Raw genomic sequence first — 19,704 nt, 5'->3', positions numbered from 1 at the left:
GGTCTTTCACAGAAGAGAAATTCTTAATTTTAATGAAGTCTAGATTGTCAGTTATTTATTTCATGGATCATGCCTTTGAGTGTTGTACCAAAAAAGTAATAACCATATCCAAAGTTTTCTTCTGTTATCCTCTCAGAGTTTATATTTAGCTTGTGTTTTACATTTAGGTCTATGATCCATTTTGAGTTAATTTTTGTGGAGTGTAAGGTGTGTGTCTAGATTAATTTTTTGCATGTGGATGTCCAGTTGTTCCAGCACCATTTGTTGAAAAAATTATCTTTGCTCCATTGTATTGCCTTTGCTTCCTTCCACTATATTTATTCCTTCCACTATATTTATGTGGGTCTGTTTCTGGCCTCTCCATTCTGTTTCATTGATCTATTTGTCTATCCTTTCACAAATATCACATTGCCTTCATTCCTGTAGCTTTATAAGTCCCAAAGTCAGGTAGTGTCAGTCTTCTAACTTTATTCTTCTCCTTCAATATTATGTTAGCTATTCTGGGACTTCTGCCTCTCTGTATAAACTTTAGAATCAATTTGCTGATATCCACAAAATAACTTCTGGGATTTTGATTGGGATTGCTTTGATCTATAGATCAAGTTGGGAAGAACGGACATCTTGACAATATTGAGTCTTCCTATCCATGTACCATGAAATATATGTCCATTTAGTACTTTTTTGATTTTGTTCATCAGAGTTTTGTAGTTTTTTTTCATACAGATCTTGTACGTATTTTGTTAGGTTTATACAAATTTTGGGGGGTGGTAATATAAATGTGTTATTTCAAATTCCACTAATTCATTGCTGGTATATAGGAAAACAACTGAGTTTTGTATATTGACCTTATAACCTGCAATGTTGATGTAATCACTTATTAGTTCCAGGAGTTTTTCTATCAATTCTTTCAGATCTTTCCTTTCCCTTCCTTCCCCTTCCCCTCCCCACTTCCCTTTCCTTTTTCCTTTCCTGTCCCAACATCTCCCAAGGCTTCATCATTCATCTTTCAGATTTTCTACAGAGATGGTCACGTTGTCTGTGAAAAAGACAGCTTGATTTCCTCCTCCCCAATCTGTATACGTTCTATTTCCTTTTCTTGTCTTATTACATTAGCTAGGACTTCCAGTACGATGTTAAAAAGAAGTGATGAGACGGCACACCGTTGCCTTGTTCCTGATCTTAGTGAGAAAGCTTCTGGTTTCTCACTATTAAGTATGTTAGCTGTAGGTTTTGTAGGTATTCTTTATCAAGCTGACGAAGTTTACTGAGAGTTTTATCATGAGTGGGCATTGGACTTTTTTTTTTTTTTTTGAGACAGGGTCTTGCCCTGTTGCCCAGGCTGGAGTGTAGTGGTGTGATCATGGCTCACTGCCATCTCCACCTCCCAGGCTCAAGTGATCTTCCCACCTCAGCCTCCCAAGTTGCTGGGACTATAGGCATGTGCCACCATACTTGACTAATTAAAAAAAAAACTTTTGTATAGATGAGGTCTCACTATGTTGCCTAGGCTGGTCTTGAGCTCCTGGGCTCAAGCAATCCTCCTGCCTTGACCTCCCATAATGCTGGGATTACAGGTATGAGCCTCTGTGCCTACCCCAAACATTTCTTTATCATGACCATTTCACAGCTATACTTACCTAAGTCTAATGGTAATATTCATGCCCTGGGGTTCTTCTGGATTAATTTCTCTTCCTTGTGTATTGGGGAAAGTCACTTGCTCACCCCTTTGTCCTGAAGTAAAACAAATGCCCATTTTCCATGTTCAACTTTAAGTGGAATTATGCTGGTGCTTGGGGCTTGGGATTGGAGAGAAGAGGAGGGGATCTGCCCTTAGTGTCTTGACATCATTAACCCTCTTCCTGATGCCCTCAGCTGGCTGGAGTCTGGAGAGATTCATTTGGCCACAGTCCCCTTTCTGGGAAGTTTTGTGGAAAAGACAAGTAAATATAAACAACTGAGAAATGTGATCTAGAGGGTAGGTAGGTGTAAGGAATTTCTTTTTTCTTTTTTCCAACTTTTAAGTTCAGGGGTACATATGCAGGATTACATAGAAAAACATGTGCCATGGTGGTTTGCTGCACAGATTATCCCATCACGTAGGTATTAAGCCCAGCATCCATTAGCTGTTCTTCCTGATGCTCTCCTTCCTCCCCTGCCACACCGTCCAACAGGCCCCAGTGTGTGTTGTTCCCCGCCGTGTGTCCATGTGTTCTCATCATTCAGTTGCCACTTATAAGTGAGAACATGCAGTGTTTGTTTTTCTGTTCTTGCATTAATTTGCTGAGGATAATGGCTTCCAGCTCCATCAATGTCCCTGCAAAGGACATGATCTCATTCCTTTTTATGACTGCATAGTATTCCATGGTGTATATGTACCACAATTTCTTTATCAAGTCTATCATTGATGGGAATTTAGATTGGTTCCATGTCTTTGCTACTGTGAATAGTGCTGCAATGAAATGAAAGATACATGCATGCATGTATCTTTATAACAGAATGATTTCCATTCTGTTGGGTATATACTCAGTAATGGCATTGCTGGGGCAAATGGTATTTCTGCTTCTAGGTCTTTGAGGAATCGCCACACTGTCTTCCACAATGGTTGAACTAATTTACACTCCCACCAACAGTGTAAAACTGTTTTTTCTCTACAACCTCACCAGCATCTGTTACTTTTTGACTTCTTAATAATAGCCATTCTGACTGGTATGAGAGGTGTGGGGAATTTATTGTTTTTACAGAGGGTGGAGGAAGAAGGCCCTGGCAGAAGCTCCACCCAGAGCTCCACAGAGTTGTTTTTTTTTTTTTTTTTTTTTGAGACAGAGTCTCGCTGTCTCCCAGGCTGGAGTGTAGTGGCGCGATCTCGGCTCACTGCAAGCTCCGCCTCCCAGGTTCACACCATTCTCCTGCCTCAACCTCCCGAGTAGCTGGGACTACAGGCGCCCGCCACCTCACCTGGCTAATTTTTTGTATTTTTAGTAGAGACGGGGTTTCACTGTGTTAGCCAGGATGGTCTCGATCTCCTGACCTCCTGATCCGCCCGCCTCGGCCTCCCAAAGTGGTGGGCGTGAGCCACCACGCCTGGCCCACAGAGTTGTTAATGGTCTTAAGAACTGGGAGATAGTAGGGTCATGTAGCCAACTTAGGACTGTGAACTCTGGGGATGCTCCCATTTACATTCACCACCATCCTTACCAAAATAAAACAAACACTTTAGGTACTATGCCTGCATGGTGACTATGTCTGACCCCAGGCTGCTTTGTCTTAGAAAAGGAGCCCATCTCCATTCTCAAGATAAGGTCTGATCCTCACATAATGACCAGCTCACTTATGGGCTCGTGTGGTCACGATTCTCATGGTCTACAGTGCTGCAGACCAGGAAGCTGTAGCCCCGATCCCTGCTCTCCTGATTTTGGCTGGCAGTGGGCCACCTTCCTTGCCCTTTACACAGAAAGCTGCACTTCCCAGAACTGTTTTCAACAAGCTGCTTTCTTCCTCCTCAAACCTGCCTGGACTGGTCAGGGCACTCTACCAACAATGCTTTGTTTTCCCTTCCCAAACTTGGCTCTGGTTCCAATCCTATCAGGGCACTTGTACGCAACTGCCCAGGAGCAACCAGCAGGGGGAGCTAGAAAAATTTAGATTTTTCAGCTAGACAAAAGAGGTCCAGGATAAAAGCTGTTTCTCAAGGCCGAGGTAATTTTCTCCTCATTTAAGTTATAGAGAACTGGCTGGGTGTGGTGGCTTACACTTGTAATCTCAGCACTTTGGGAGGCCAAGTTGGGCAGATCACTTGAGGCCAGGAGTTTGAGACCAGCCTGGGCAACACAGCGAAACCCTGTCTCTACAAAAAATACAAAAATTAGCCGAGCATGGTGGTATGCGCCTGTAGACCCAGCTACTCCAGAGGCCGAGGCACAAAAACCGCTTGAACCCTGGAGGTGGAGGTTGCAGTGAGCCGAAGTCACACCACTGCACTCCAGCCTGGGTGACAGAGCAAGACCGTGTCTCAAAAAAATATCTATATCTGCATCTGTATCTGTATCTATCTACCTACCTACCTACCTACCTACCTATCTAGAGAGAACCAAGTGTATTGTTTCAAAACAACTGCTGATTCTGAGGTTCAGATGAGTGGAAAGCCAAATGGAGTTCATCCATTCAGTCATCAACAACTTTTTTTTTTTTTTCAGACAGAGTCTCACTCTCTCACCCAGGCTGGAGTGCAATAGTGCGATCTCGGCTCACTGAAACCTCCGCCTCCCAAGTTCAAGCAATTCTCTGCCTCAGCCTCCCAAGTAGCTGGGATTACAGGGGCCTACCACCACGCCTGGCTAATTTTTTTTTTTTTTTTTGAGATAGAGTCTCGCTCTGTCGTCCAGGCTGGAGTGCAGTGGCGCAATCTCGGCTCACTGCAAGCTCTGCCCCCCGGGTTCACGCCATTCTCCTGCCTCAGCCCAAGCAGCTGGGACCACAGGCACCCGCCACCACGCCCAGCTAATTTTTTGTATTTTTTAGTAGAGACGGGGTTTCACCATGTGAGCCGGGATGGTCTCGATCTCCTGACCTCGTGATCCACCCACCTCGGCCTCCCAAAGTGCTGGGATTACAGGTGTGAGCCACCTCGCCCGGCCTAATTTTTGTATTTTTAGTAGAGATGGGGTTTCACCATCTTGGCCAGGCTAGTCTTGAACTCCTGACTTCGTGATCCATCTGCCTTGGCATCAACAACTATTTATTAAGTACCTACTATGTACCAGGCTAGACACTGTATGTAGAATAATTAAGAAGACTACTAAAGTCCCTAACTTCATACATTATAGAGATGAACTAAGAGAGCTGGTGAGTGGAGGTCCCAGTCACTTTGACTTGGGTAAAGTGAAAATGTGTGGCAGGTTCATGGGACTCTGAAATGGGAGAGACAAAAGAGAGTTTGAGGCTGGAAAACACTGTGATTCTATCAATACAAAACAAAACAAAACTCTCTCTCAGAGAAAGAATACTGTATACAATAAGACTGCTAAAAGAAGTCAAAATTAGAGCACACACCCCAGTATCTAAGGGAAACAGCATCAAGAACAAGTAGAAAATGAAAACTTGAATAATATACTGACTTTGTTTCAAAATAATCTAGTGGTAAGAGGGAATGAGTGGGGGTAGGTGTGAAAGAAGACTGGGTATGTGTTGATGATTCCACAAACTGGGTGACAGGTATTTGGTGATTCATTATATTACTTTCTTTACTTTTGTGCATGTTTTTAAATTTACATAGGGAAAGCTAATATATATCTCTTTCTCAACAACTTAGTCAATAACCACTGTAGCCAAGTTTCATACAGAACACCCTATTTGTTATGGGAGAAAACTGAGCAGATTTGCCCATGCAAAATTCCTAAAGAGTTCAGAACACACCAAAGCTGTGGACGTTTTCTCTCCCATCCCCTTCTCTCAGATATGTTGCTAGAGCTTATGGTCCTGATCCTTTAGACAGGGCTACAATGGCTATAAGTTATTTCATAGGGGCTCCTTATCTATGTTATTTATGAGGGCAGGGACTGTGCCTATTTCATATTTGAATCCTGGAATGTAGCCAGGATTCAATAAAACTTTACTGAATGCACATCAAGTATGTTATAATTATTTAAAAGATCTGTACACAAAATATGATATGAGTTGGGTTATGACTCAAGGTTCTTTAAAATATATATTCATTGCACTTCTACACACCCATTAGGATGGCTATTATCAAAACATAAGAGTTGGTGAGGATGTGGAGAAACTGGAAACTTTATGCACTGTTGGTAGCAATGTAAAATAGTACCACCACTGGAAAATGGTATGGTGGTTTCTAAAAAAAATTAAAATTCAAATTACCATATGATCCAGCCATTCTACTTCTGCTATATACCCAAAGGAATTGAAAACAGGGTCTCAAAGAGGTATTTGTCTACCCATATTCACAGCAACATAATTCACAATAGCCAAAAGGTAGAAACAACCCAAGTGTCCATCAGTGGGTGAATGGATAAACAAAAGGTGGTATACAATGAAATATTATTAGCTTTAAAAGGAAGGAAAGGGCCAGGCACAGTGGCTCATGTCTGTAATCCCAGCAGTTTGAGAGGCCGAGGCGGGCGGATCATGAGGTCAGGAGATGGAGATTATCCTAGCTAACACGGTGAAACCCCGTCCCTACTAAAAATACAAAAAAAATTAGCCAGGTGTGGTGGCGGGCACCTGTAGTCCCTGCCACTCGGGAGGCTGAGGCATGAGAATCGCTTGAACCCCCCTGGGAGGCGGAGCTTGCAGTGAGCCGAGATCGTGCCACTGCACTCCATCCTGGGCGACAGAGTGAGACTCCGTCTCAAAAAAAAAAAAAAAAAAAAAAGGACAGAAAGGCTGAGTGCAGTGGCTCAAGCCTATGATCCCAGCACTTTGGGATGCAGAGGTGACCAGACTGCTTGAGCTCAGGAGTTTGGGACCAGCCTGGGCAACATGGCGAGACCCCATCTCTACTAAAAATACAAAAAAATAGCCGGACGTGGGCTGGGCACAGTGGCTCACGCCTGTAATCCCAGCACTTTTGGGGGCTGAGGCAGGCAGATCACTAGGTGAGGAGTTTGAGACCAGCCTGGCCAACATGATGAAACCCCGTCTCTACCAAAAATATAAAAAATTAGCCGGGTGTGGTGGCACACCCCTGTAATCCCAGCTACTTGGGAGGCTGAGGCAGAAGAATTGCTTGAACCCGGGAGGCAGAGGTTGCAGTGAGCCAAAATCGCGCCATTGCACTCCAGCCTCGGTGACAGAGCGAGACTCCATCTCAAAAAAAAAAAAAAAAAAGCCAGACATGGTGGTGCACACCTGTGGTCCTAGCTCCTTGGGAGGCTGAGGCGGAAGGATAGCTGAGGCAGAGGTTGCAATGAGCTAAGATTGTGCCACTGCACTCCAGCCTGGGTGACAGAGCGACACCATGTCTCGAATAAAAAAAATATAAATAAAAAGGAAGGATATTCTGACATGTGCTACAACATAAACCCTGAGGACATTATGCTAAGTAAAATTAGCCAGTCACAAAAAACAAATACTGTATGATCCCACTTATATGCCATACCTCGAGTAGTCAAATTTATACTATACAGTCAGAGAGTAGAATGGTGGTTTCCAGGGGCTGGGGGAATGGGGAATGGAGAGCTGGAAATTGGGATCTTAAATGTGGGTTAATGGCCAGGTGTGGTAACTCACACCTTTAATCCCAGCACTTTGGGAGGCCAAGGCCAGTGGATTGCTTGAACCTGGAGTTTGAGACCAGTCTGGACAACATGGCAAAACTCTGTCTCTACAAAAAATACAAAAAAATTACCTGGGCATGGTGGCACTCACCTGTAGTCCAAGCTACTCAGGAGGGTGAGGTGGGAGGATCGCTTGAGCACAGGAGGTTGAGGCGGCAGTGAGCCGTGAGTGTGCCACTGCACTCCAGCCTAGGTGACAGAGGAGTGAGACTCTGTCTCCAAAAAAAAAAACCAGAAAAAAGTGGGTTAATAAAATCAACCTGAAACCATCTACTTTCATCACTGAAACAAAATTCTACCTTGTGCAAATTTAAATTCATTTAGTTCATAACAATTTTCAGTAGGCACAAAGACTAGAGAGTTTTGTTATAAAACATTAAATCAGGCCCGGTGCACTGGCTCACACCTGTAATCCCGGCACTTAGGTAGGCCGAGGTGGGTGGATCACCTGAGGTCAGGAGTTCAAGAACAGCCTGGCCAACATGGCAAAACCTCGTCTCTACCAAAAATACAAAAATTAGCCAGGTGTGTAGTGCATGCCTATAATCCCAGCTATTTGGGAGGCTGAGGTACAAGAATCTTTTGAACCCAGGAGGTGGAGGTTGCACTGAGCTGAGATCGAGCCACTGCACTCCAGCCTTAGTGACAGAGCAAGACTCCATCTCAAAAAAAAATTAAATCTACCAAGGACTTTAATGAAATGGGTACAGAATCCAACTGGGGAAGAGGAAAATCATCTTGTTTCCCCAAAAGGGAATAAGAAACTCAAAACCTCCTTTGGAGAAAATACTGAGATATATTTTCTGTTGACCAATAGGGAAGGAGCGTTTGGTAATGATAACAACAAAGGAATCCATGGGAGTAGGGGATGAATTCTGTTCCTAGCAGCACTCTGACATCACTGGATACCCTGAACAAGGCCCATAATTTCTGATGGCTCTTCCTTTCTAAAGACGAGGGTACGGGGCCGGGCGCGGTGGCTCAAGCCTGTAATCCCAGCACTTTGGGAGGCCAAGGCGGGCGGATCACGAGGTCAGGAGATCGAGACCATCCTGGCTAACACGGTGAAACCCTGTCTCTACTAAAAATACAAAAAATTAGCCGGGCGTGTTGGCGGGCGCCTGTAGTCCCAGCTACTCGGGAGGCTGAGGCAAGAGAATGACGTGAACCCGGGAGGCGGAGCTTGCAGTGAGCCAAGATCGCGCCACTGCACTCCAGCATGGGCGACAGAGAAAGACTCCGTCTCAAAAAACAAAAACAAAAACAATAAAGACGAGGGTACGGTACATATGGAAACAGTGCTTATAAATGCTTGTTCTGGCACCATGAAAGAGGTTTAAAAGACAGGTTCTTTCCCATGTGTCTCCTCATCAGTATGACATCTCAGGGATTGTAATTTACAACAAAGCATATCATAGATCATAAGGCCAGTGCTACTCTTGACCTCTGGAAAGCTCTAGTTCAAGGAAGAGGTTTTCTTAGCAGGCTTTCTGCATCAGAAGTTCAGTCCACAACTGGCAGGAAGTATCAGCAATGAGCTGAAGCAGATGGGTGTAGCCCGAGTTTCTGTGAGGATGAACTAAAAACAGCAGCCAGTATTCTTTGACATCAAGGGAGTGGGCCTCAGTAGTGAATGAGTCTGGGTCCAGAAGAAATAGTGCAAACAAGGCTTTCTAAAACTAAAAAACAACTCAGAAAATAAGAGCCTGGAAAATCTAACCACAGCACAGTAAGGCAATAAAACAAACACTTCTTAATTACCTTAAATGACAAGTGTGCTAATTATGCAAATAATCCACACAGAAGTACTTGCATCAAAAAAAGGAGAATATGAAATAATGATCATGATATTCTAAAATGTACTAAAAGTCAGAAGCACATTTGGAGTACTAAAAGTAGAGCATTCAAAAAGCTAAATAATCAAAACAATATATGATACTGGTAGAGAATAGACATATATATGTACGGAACAGAATTGAGAGTCCAGAAATAAACTTACACATCTGTGGTCAACTGACTTTCCGCAAGAGTATTAAGACTATTTGGCCGGGCGCGGTGGCTCTTGCCTGTAATCCCAGCACTTTGGGAGGCCGAGGCGGGCGGATCATGAGGTCAGGAGATTGAGACCATCCTGGCTAAAATGGTGAAACCCCATCTCTACTAAAAACACAAAAAATTAGCCGGGTGTGGTGGCGGGCACCTGTAGTCCCAGCTACTGGGGAGGCTGAGCCAGGAGAATAGCGTGAACCTGGGAGGCAGAGTTTGCAGTGAGCAGAGATCACGCCACTGCACTCCAGCCTGGGCGATAGAGCGAGACTCTGTCTCAAAAAAAAAAAAAAGACTACTCAATGGAGAAAGGCTAATCTATCAACAAATAGTGCTGGATATCCACATGCAAAATAGGATATCAGAAGCATAAAATACTAAAGGAAAAAACAGATACAATTGAGTTGATCAAAATTTAAAACTTTGTGCATCAAAGGACTATCAAGAAAGTGAGAAGACAACCCACAGATTGGGAGAAAATATTTCCAAGTCATATATCTGATAAGGGTCTAGTATCCAGAGTATATAAAAAACTCTTGGCTGGGTGCAGTGGCTTATGCCTGTAATCCCAGCACTTTGGGAGGTGGATTACCTGAGCTCAGGAGTTCCAGACCAGCCTGGGCAGCATGGTGAAATCCCGTCTCTACTAAAAATACAAAAAATAAGCCAGGCACTTATAAGCATGCACCTGTAGTCCCAGCCACTTGGGAGGCTGAGACAGGAGAATCACTTCAGCTTGGGAGGTGGAGATTGCAGTGAGCCGAGTTTATGCCACTGCACTCCAGCCTGGGCAACAGAGTGAAACCTTGTCAAAAAAAAAAAAAAAAAAACAATAACAACAAAAAAAGAAAAACAACTCTTACAACTCAACAACAAAAAGACAACCCGATTTTTAAAATGGGGGAAAGGACTTCAATAAACATTTCTTCAAAGAATATAAACAAACAGCCCACAAGCACATTAGTCATTAGGAAAATGCAAATCAAAACCACAATGAGATCCTACTTCACACTCAACAAATATGGTAATAATAAAAAAGGAAAAATAATCAACAACATCCTTGTTGGCAAGGATGTGGAAAAATTAGAATCCTCATACATTGCTGGTGGGATGTAAACTGGTACAGCCACCAGTACCTGACTACAGCCATACCACCCTGAACATGTCCAATCTTGTCTAAACTTTGATGTGGAAAAACTGATATGGAAAATAGTTTGATCAGCCGGGCACGGTGGCTCATGCCTGCAATCCCAGAACTTTGGGGAGCTGACGGGGGTGGATCACCTGAGGTTGGGAGATGAAGACCAGCCTGGCCAACATGGCGAAACCTGTCTCTACTAAAAATATAAAAATTAGCCGGGTGTGGTGGCTCACACCTGTAATCGCAGCTGCTCAGGAGGCTGAGGCCGGAGAGTCATTTGAACCCAGGAGGCAGAGATTGCAGTGAACCAAGATTACATCACTGCACTCCAGCCTGGGTGACAGAACGAGACTCCATCTCAAAAAAAAAAAAAAAAAAAAAGAAAAAGAAAAGAAAGTAGTTTGCTGGTTCCTTGAAAAGTTAAACATAGAATAACCAGCAATGCCACTCCTAGGTATATACTCAAAAGAAATGAAAATAGGTATCAAACAAAAACCTGTACAGGAATATTCACAGTAGCATTATTCATAATAGCCAAAAGGTGGAAACAACTCAAATGTCCACCAACTGATGACTGGATAAACAAAATATGGCACATCCATACACAGGAATATTATTCAGCCATAAAAAGAAATGCTGATACATGCTACAACTTAGATGAACCTTGAAAACAGCACGCTTAGTAGAAGAAGCCAGACACAAAAGGATGCATATAGTATGATTCCATTTACATAAAATGTCTGGAATAGGCATATCCATAGAAATAGAAAGAGATCAGTATTTACTTGGAACACTTGGGACAATAAAAAATAAAATAATAAATAAAAATTTTAAAAAAGAGTCCAGGCGCAGTGGCTCACGCCTGTAATCTCAGCACTTTGGGAGGCCAAGGCGGGCGGATCACGAGGTCAGGAGATCGAGACCGTGGTGAAACCCTGTCTCTACTAAAAATACAAAAAATTAGCCTGGCGCGCTGGCGGGCGCCTGTAGTCCCAGCTACTTGGGAGGCTGAGGCAGGAGAATGGCGTGAACCCGGGAGGCAGAACTTGTAGTGAGCCGAGATTGCACCACTGCACTCCAGCCTGGGCGAGAGAGCGAGACTCCGTCTCAAAATAATAATAATAATAATTTAAAAAAGAAGGAGATCAGAAGTTGCCAGAGGGTGAGGAGAAAGGAAAATGAAGAGTGGCTGCCAACAGGTACTAGGTTTCTCCCATCCAAGTACTAACCAGACTCAACCCTGCTTAGCTTCTGAGATCAGATAAGATTGGACATGTATGGCTGTAGACAGGTACCAGGGTTTCTTTTTGGGGTGATGAAATGTTCTGGAATTAGATAGCGGTGATGGTTACACAACCTTGTGAATATACAGACATGAGCCACATAATGATGTTTCAGTCAACAACAGACTGCATATATGACAGTGGTCCTATAGCACAGTGGTCCCCAACCTTTTTGGCACCAGGGACTGGCTTCATGGAAGACAATTTTTCCATGGACTGGGGGGGAAGGGGGGATGGTTTCAGGATGAAACTGTTCCACCTCAGATCATCAGGCATTAGTTAGATTCTCGGAAGGAGTGTACAACCTAGATCCCTAGCGTGTGCAGTTCACAATAGGGTTCACACTCCTATTAGAATCTAATGCTACCACTGATCTGACAAGAGGCAGAGCTCAGATGGTAATGTTTGTTCACCTGCTGCTCACCTCCTGCTGTGCTACTAGGTTCCTAACAGGCCATGGCCCTGGGGGTTGGGGACCCCTGCTATAAGATTATAATACCATATTTTTACTGTACCTTTTCTATGTTTAGATACACTAATACTTACCATTGCGTTAAAGTTGCCTATAGTATTCAGTACAGTTAGAAGCTGTACTGGTTTGTAGCCTGAGAGCGATAGGTTACACCATATAGCCTAGATATGTAGCAGGCTGTCCCGTCTAGGTTTGTATAATTATACTCTATGATGTTTGCATGACGCATTTCTCAGAACCTATCCTTGTTGTTAAGTGACGCACAGGTACTAACAACTGCTGAACTGTATGTTGTTAAATGATGAATTTCATGGTATGTGAATTATATCTCAATAGAAAAGAGCATTTATAAAGTTTTTGTTGCTAAATTTATTTACTTTCGGTAAATTTTGTTTTAAAAGATGTCTATGTCTTACTGTATTCGTGGTGCTGGGACATAACTGACATCTGAAGCCTTGAATGCCTCTCCTTGCAAACTCATTTGTTACTACTCAGTTACCATCTCACCTCCAATACCCAACTGCGTACCAAACCTCTAGCCATTACTAGAACACATACTCCGAGCTCTGCTATACTTTAGCGCCTGCACACATGCTGTTCCTTCTGCTCAGAAACTTTTGTGCCTTCTGTCCATCCCATCTAAGCCTGTTTTTCAATGCCCAACACAAATGTCACTGGTACCCTGAAACTTCAACTCCTCCTTGCCCCATCTCAGAAAATGTAACTTTCTGTATTCTTCTCTCTGTATATTCCTCTACAGTGGTATTTCTTATACTATACCATAATGACCTGGTCCCATGTTTGTCCTCTTCTTCCCTCTTCATCCCAGACTGGGACCACAAGGAGGTACAACTTTTTTTTGGTTTTTTTTTTGAGATAGAGCCTCGCTCTGTCGCCAGGCTGGGGTGCAATGGCGTGATCTCGGCTCACTGCAACCTCTGCGTCCCGGGTTCAAGTGATTCTCCTACCTCAGCCTCCCCAGTAGCTGGGATTACAGGTGCACACCACCATGCCCAGCTAATTTTTGTATTTTTAGTAGAGACGGGATTTCACCATGTTGACTGGGATGGTCTCGATCTCTTGACCTCGTGATCCGCCCACCTCAGCCTCCCAAAGTGTTGGGATTACAGGCATGAGCCACTGCGCCTGGCCGGAGGTACAACTTTCTTAGTCAATCTTCAGCACCAGTGTAGTGCTTAGAATAGGGTAGTGAGAGAAGAAGCTAACATTTACTGAATGCCTAAGAAGTTCAGGGCACATAACAATCTTCACAACCATCCTGTGAAGTACGTGTTACCTTATCCATTTTACAGATAAAGAAACTTGAGTTTCAAGAAAGGTATAGTAACTTTCCTAAGGTCATTCAGCTTGTTAAATGATGGAATGGAGGAGTTGAGACCAGATTGGACTTCTGCCTCTTTTTTTTTTTTTTTTTTTTGAGACAGGCTGGAGTGCAGTGGCGTGATCTCGGCTCACTGCAAGTTCCGCCTCCCAGGTTCACGCCATTCTCCTGCCTCAGCCTCCCGAGTAGCTGGGACTACAGGCGCCTGCCACCACGCCCGGCTAATTTTTTCTATTTTTAGTAGAGATGGGGTTTCACCGTGTTAGCCAGGATGGTCTCAATCTCCTGACCTCATGATCTGCTCGCCTCAGCCTCCCAAAGTGCTGGGATTACAGGCGTGAGCCACCGCGCCCAGCTGGACTTCTGCCTCTTAAATCCAGGGTTCTCCCTGTCAGTACAGTGAGGTGGTGACTAGCATAAGCTATGAGATATGACTGCCTGGGTACATATCCCTTTCACTTATCTTTGTGGCTTTACGCAAATTACTTAACCTCTTTATGATTCTTCATTTGTAAAAGGAAGATAATAACAGTGCCTATATATAGGGTTTTTATGAAGAATAAATGAGATAGTATATATAAAGCACTTAGAACAGTATCTGGCACATACTAGGTGCTCAATAAATGTTAGCTATGACATTTATTACTGTCCCACATTGAGCTGGTGTTTGTTGAACACTGGATGACTGGATAAAAGGTACATCTTTCATGCAGAGATTGCTGGATTATCCATTTTACTGATTCAGGATCAGAGTCTCTTAAGAATCCAGAGAGGGGATGTTGAAGCCCTAAGAAGTAAAAACACTAAAATGATAACATTTTGACCTTTTGAAGACTCTTTGAGGTGGCAATGGCCACAAAATTGAGCGGAAACCAAATATTTTCAGCCCCATTTCCAGATAAATTGGATTTGCTAAACCACCCAGAATAACAAGAGCAAGAATTAGATGTTCAGCTAAGCTCTAGCTTCTGATCCTAGATGGTGGCAATAACAACAATAGTATTAATGATAATAGCAGAAACTGTTAATATGTGTGAGGCATTCTTCTGAATGCTTTACATACATTAATTTAATGTTCATCAGAGCAGATTCTCCTACTGTATCCAAGAGATCAGAAATTCAGAGCAAAAAGCAGATTGCTGCCTGATAGCAGAGCCACTCTAGGAATGGGGAGATTTTCTCATAAATCTAATGACTGGTGAAAGTGACAAGAGGTTAGTCCACTCAGTGTTGGAAAGGACAAGATCCTAGAAAGTGGAAATGCTCCACTATTGCTTTAGGGGCAACAGCCTGGCTACAACTGGGCAGACTTTCTATTTCTAACATCAGGATAATAGGGAAGCTCCTGCCAATGCTGCATAGAACTAAGAACACTCAGCAGTGATGGCTGACTTCCAACTGAGCCATTAAGGTAAATGTAGAAGAAAGCTCCAGGTAGAAATATCTTTTGGAACTCAAAGAACACACTGAGTGTTTGAAGCTGGTACTTAATCTATTATTGAACTCAGAGTTTGCCATTCTGGGGCCAATTTGAGTCCACTTATGACACCTCCCACAACACTGCTCATTTCTCTTAACTGGGCTTCACAGAGGGTGAGAAGGGCAGCAATCAGATCATATAATTGGGCCTCATTGTAATAAAATGTTGATTTCTGTTGTCCTTGGACTTCCTTCCAGCCACAATCACTCTATGATCTTGTCTGAGATTCTTTTTCCTTTCTCTCTCCATTTCACTGACTGTAATGGAATAATAGCAGAAACTCTCAATCTGTATGAGGCATATATATGAAGAATGTATAACATTCACTGTGTTTCCTAATAGATGAATTATCTAAAGGACACCTCTTAAGAAGAGATGAGATGGAGCCAACTGTGAGAAAAAAACATGGGTGAAGAAAGTTTCAAGGAGAAGACTCCACAGAGCAGAATAGGAAAGATGGCCAAGAGAAAAGAGAGATAATAAAAGGAAAAGCAGTCCCTGACACAGAAGGTACTCAACAGCTATTTGCTGACTGAAAGAATAACCACTAATAAGAGAACGAAATACCTGGATTATAAAGAGGGAACAAAGATATTTTCCCATCTACTTTGTTGTTACCCCACCCAGGATATATTTAGGTTGGTGCAAAAGTAATTGCGGTTTTTGAATCGTTAATAGATTAACATCTAATTTATGTATTGTTTACATACATACAAATACAAACTACAACCATATATGATACATTTAAAGTAATACGCTAGGCACAGTGGTGCATACCTATAGTCCCAGCTATTCAGGAGGCTGAGGTGGGAAGACTGCTTGAGCACAGGAGTTCAAGTCAGCTTGGACAACACAGCAAGACCGTCTCTAAACAAAGAAAACAAAAGTGAAGTAATTAATGCCAAACATTGCAATCAGGGTTTGGTGCACTTGAAATACACAAATGAGTGTTTTTACATGCTGAAGACACAGCAACCAACAACTGGGGCTAAAGTGCTGCATTCCTAAAGTTAACCCACATAGCCTATCATGCCATTACAAAGTTCATTGCTCCAGCTCCAAACCTGGGACTTTCCTTTCCTATTTCCTCTCCATAACAGCTTAGAGCTACTGGACTCCATCCTTGAACTCCTCTGTTTACTGCAAATATTCTTTATAAGCTATGAAATCTGGATTTGAGGTCTGGTTTCTTACTTCAACTTTGCAACTAATTTCTCACCCCGAGTTCACACAATCTCAAAATGTTCATGAATTTTATGGCTAGACCTAAAGCTTCTTTGTGCCTTCCTGCCAGCCTGCCTTTGTTTTAGTACCTTCTAGCCTATCCTCACTCACTTGAGTTTTTACTCTAATTTTCTGTCTAGTCATCCCACCACTAGTCCCCTATCAAATTGCTTGCTGGACATTTCTGTATACATAACTTGCTTGTCCTTACGTCAAATTCAAAACCACCAAGAGCAAATCCAATGTGTGTTCCCAAATCAGCTCCCCTTCCTCACCTCCCTGGTATGGTTACTGACCAATTAGAATGAATGTCCAACCACTCATAATGCCACAGGCAATAGGCCAAATCAGTGTACTGGGTCCAATGTCAGCCCTGTCCATAATCCTTCTACCCAGCTAAACTTGGAGGCATTGTCTGTTCTCATAGTCTCCCTTCTTCATCTCGTATTCCTTCCATAATCCATACATTTTTAGCCCTCCTTCATTACCATCAAAATTCCTCCTGACAAGGTCGCCAATGGCCTTCTTGTTGCTAAAACCAATTAATTCTTTTTAGCTTTTATTTCACTTAATCATCCCTGGTAACATTTAACAATGCTGACCGTTCCCTCCTCCCTGAAACACTCTCCTTAGCTTGTCGGACATTATACTCTTCTGGTTGCAATCCAGTCACCTCTGTTGGTGTCTTCTCAGCCTTCCCCAAACCTGCTTTTCCTCAGGTTTCTTATCTCAATGAATGTCACCACCATCCCCTAAGCTCCTAAACCAGAAACCAAATTCCTTATTCTTCTTATTTGCTCCTAACCTTCCTTCAGTCATGGAATCCTGCTTCTTAGTTTGCTTCTTCACTGCCTACATTTTTCTTTTTTTTTTTTTTTTGAGACGGAGTCTCGTTCTGCGCCCAGGCTGAAGTGCAGTGGCGTGATCTCAGCTCACGGCAACCTCCGCCTCCCTGGTTCAAGTGATTCATCTGTCTCAGCCTCCCGAGTAGCTGGGACTACAGGCGCGTGCCACCAGGCCCGGCTAATTTTTGTATTTTTAGTAGAGACAGGGTTTCACCATATTGGCCAGGCTGGTCTCAAACTCCTGACTTCCTGATCCGCCCGCCTCGGCCTCCCAAAGTGCTGGGATTACAGACATGAGCCACCACACCCGGCCTTCACTGCCTACATTTTTAAAGCACTTAACTATGTGCTAGGCAGGTGTGTTCTAAGTGATTTAATCCTCACAATAAGTCTATAAGGTAAATTTATCATCTCCAATTTTCAGATTAGGTAACAGAGGCAAAGAGTGGTTAAATAACTTGCATAAGGTCACATAACTACTAAGTGGCAGAGCAGGATTCAAACCCAGGTGGCTTGACTCAATTCTGGGTCCAGGTCACTATTCTATCTCACTGAAATCTCTCCAATAGCCTCCTTGGTTTCCAGCCTTCCATCATGGCTTCCCTGCAGCCACAGTGATCTTTGTTAAAACAGAAGTCTGACTCTTGCTACTCTTTTGCATGAAAATCTTTACTGGCTCTTTATTGCCTTCAGAATAAAGTCAACACTCAATATGACATTCAGGTACCTCCATAACCTAGCCAGAAAGTGTATACTTCTTTGGCTTCATGGTTTTGGTTTTTGGCCCCATTTTAACCACGACCCTAAAAGCTCCACTAGCACGACAGCCTAAACTTCCAGGTTTCTGCATTGTTTGATGTGCCAAAAACACTCTTTCCCACCTTCATATTTGACTTCTTCTGATAAACCTTTTCTGATTTCCTAAGACTAGGGTATATGCCTCTCCTGTGAGCTCCCACAGCTCCCAGTTCTAATTCTCACTGTAGCATTTATTTCACTGTGTTATATGATTCTACTACCCATCTACTAATATTAATATCTGCTTTATCACAAGATTGTGAGCTTCCTGAGAATGGGAACTGTGTAGGATTCACTGTTGTATCCTCAGTACTCACTGCTGCCTACCTGGTGCACGGTAGGCAATATTCATTTAATGAATATAACTTTATTGTCTATATCACACTCTTTAACACTTACTTATATAATGCCCTATATTGATTTTATTTTCATATGTTTTAGCCTGATCTTTATAACAAGAATGTCAGTTTCTTGAAAGATAGCAAATATACCCAGTACTTATTTTATATATTTATTTACTGTTAGGCTGGGCGCAGTGGCTCACGCCTATAATCCCCACATTTTGGGAGGCTGAGGCAGGAGGATCCCTTGAGTCCAGGAGTTTGAGGTCAGCCTGGGTATAGTGAGACCTCATCTCTCTAAAAAATAAGCAAAATTAGCTGGGCATGGTGGCATGCACCTGTGGTCCTAGCTATTCAGAAGAGCTGAGGTGGGACGATTGCTTGAGCTCCAGAGCCTGAGGCTACAGTAAGCCATGATCATGCCACTCCAGCCCTTGGTGACAGAGTGAGATCCTGTCTCATAAAAGAAAAAAAAATTATCTTTAGAGATAGGGTCTCACTCTGTCACCCAGGATGGAGTGCAGTGTCATGATCATAGCTCACTGCAGCCTCGAACTCTTGGGCTCAAGAGATCCTCCCACCTCAGCCTCCCAAGTAGCTGGGACTACAGGTCTGTGCTGCCATGCCCAGCTAATTCTTTTATTTGCAGAGATGGGGGTCTCACTATGTTGCCCAGGCTGGCCTTCAACTTCTGACCTCAAGCAATACTCCTGTCTCAGTCTCAGCTTTCCAAAATGTTGGAATTATAGGCAAGACCCACCATGCCTGGCCTATACCTAGTACTTACAAGTTAGGAGGTACTCACAAAAATTCCTGATAACAGCTAACATTTATTCAGGGATCAATGAATGTCAACAATGCAATGATTTTGGTAATTTTTCTCTCTCTCTCTCTCCCTCCCTCCATATGAGGAAACTGAGCCATAGTTTAGTAGCTTGCCTAAGATGACATAGCTAGGAAGCAACAGAGCTGGGATTTGAATCCTCATGTTGGTGCCTGTATTCTTAACCACTATGATAACAGGCTAAGAAAACTTAAAATTATAGATGCTAAGTAACTTACCTAAGATCTTTTTAAACATTTAAAAAGTTTTTTTTTTCCTTTGTTAGCAGGCAAGGAACTAAGATCATAGTGCAGTGCTAAGACTAGAACCCAAGGATTTCCAAAGGCTACGCTCAACTGGGCGTGGTGGCTCATGCCTCTAATACCAGCACTTTGGGAGGCCGAGGCAGGTGGATCACGAGGTCAGGAATTCGAGATCAGCCTGGCCAACATGGTGAAACCCCATCTCTACTAAAAATACAAAAAATAGCTGGGCGTGGTGGTGGGTGTCTGTAATCCCAGCTACTCGGGAGGCTGAGGCAAGAGAATCTCACTTGAACCTGGGAGGCGGAGGTTGCAGTGAGCCGAGATTGCACCATTGCACTCCAGTCTGGGGGA

At 43.2% G+C, this 19,704-nt stretch overlaps 1 long non-coding RNA gene across 5 annotated transcripts in view; it reads right to left on the bottom strand.

Moving 5' to 3' along the window:
• The window catches only part of LOC131381909 (uncharacterized), a 49,227-nt gene that overhangs the window by 22,855 nt on the left and 6,668 nt on the right, over positions 1–19,704 (bottom strand). For all 5 annotated transcript variants that reach the window (XR_009210951.1, XR_009210952.1, XR_009210953.1 and 2 more), the window contains one exon: positions 15,834–15,923. This is a non-coding gene — a long non-coding RNA (uncharacterized LOC131381909). The remainder of the gene's footprint in view (positions 1–15,833; positions 15,924–19,704) is intronic.

This window comes from Hylobates moloch, unplaced genomic scaffold (assembly GCF_009828535.3).
Source record: "Hylobates moloch isolate HMO894 unplaced genomic scaffold, HMol_V3 SCAFFOLD_19, whole genome shotgun sequence".
NCBI classification, from domain to species: Eukaryota; Metazoa; Chordata; class Mammalia; order Primates; family Hylobatidae; genus Hylobates; species Hylobates moloch.
This window is presented reverse-complemented; position numbering and strand designations above follow the sequence as displayed.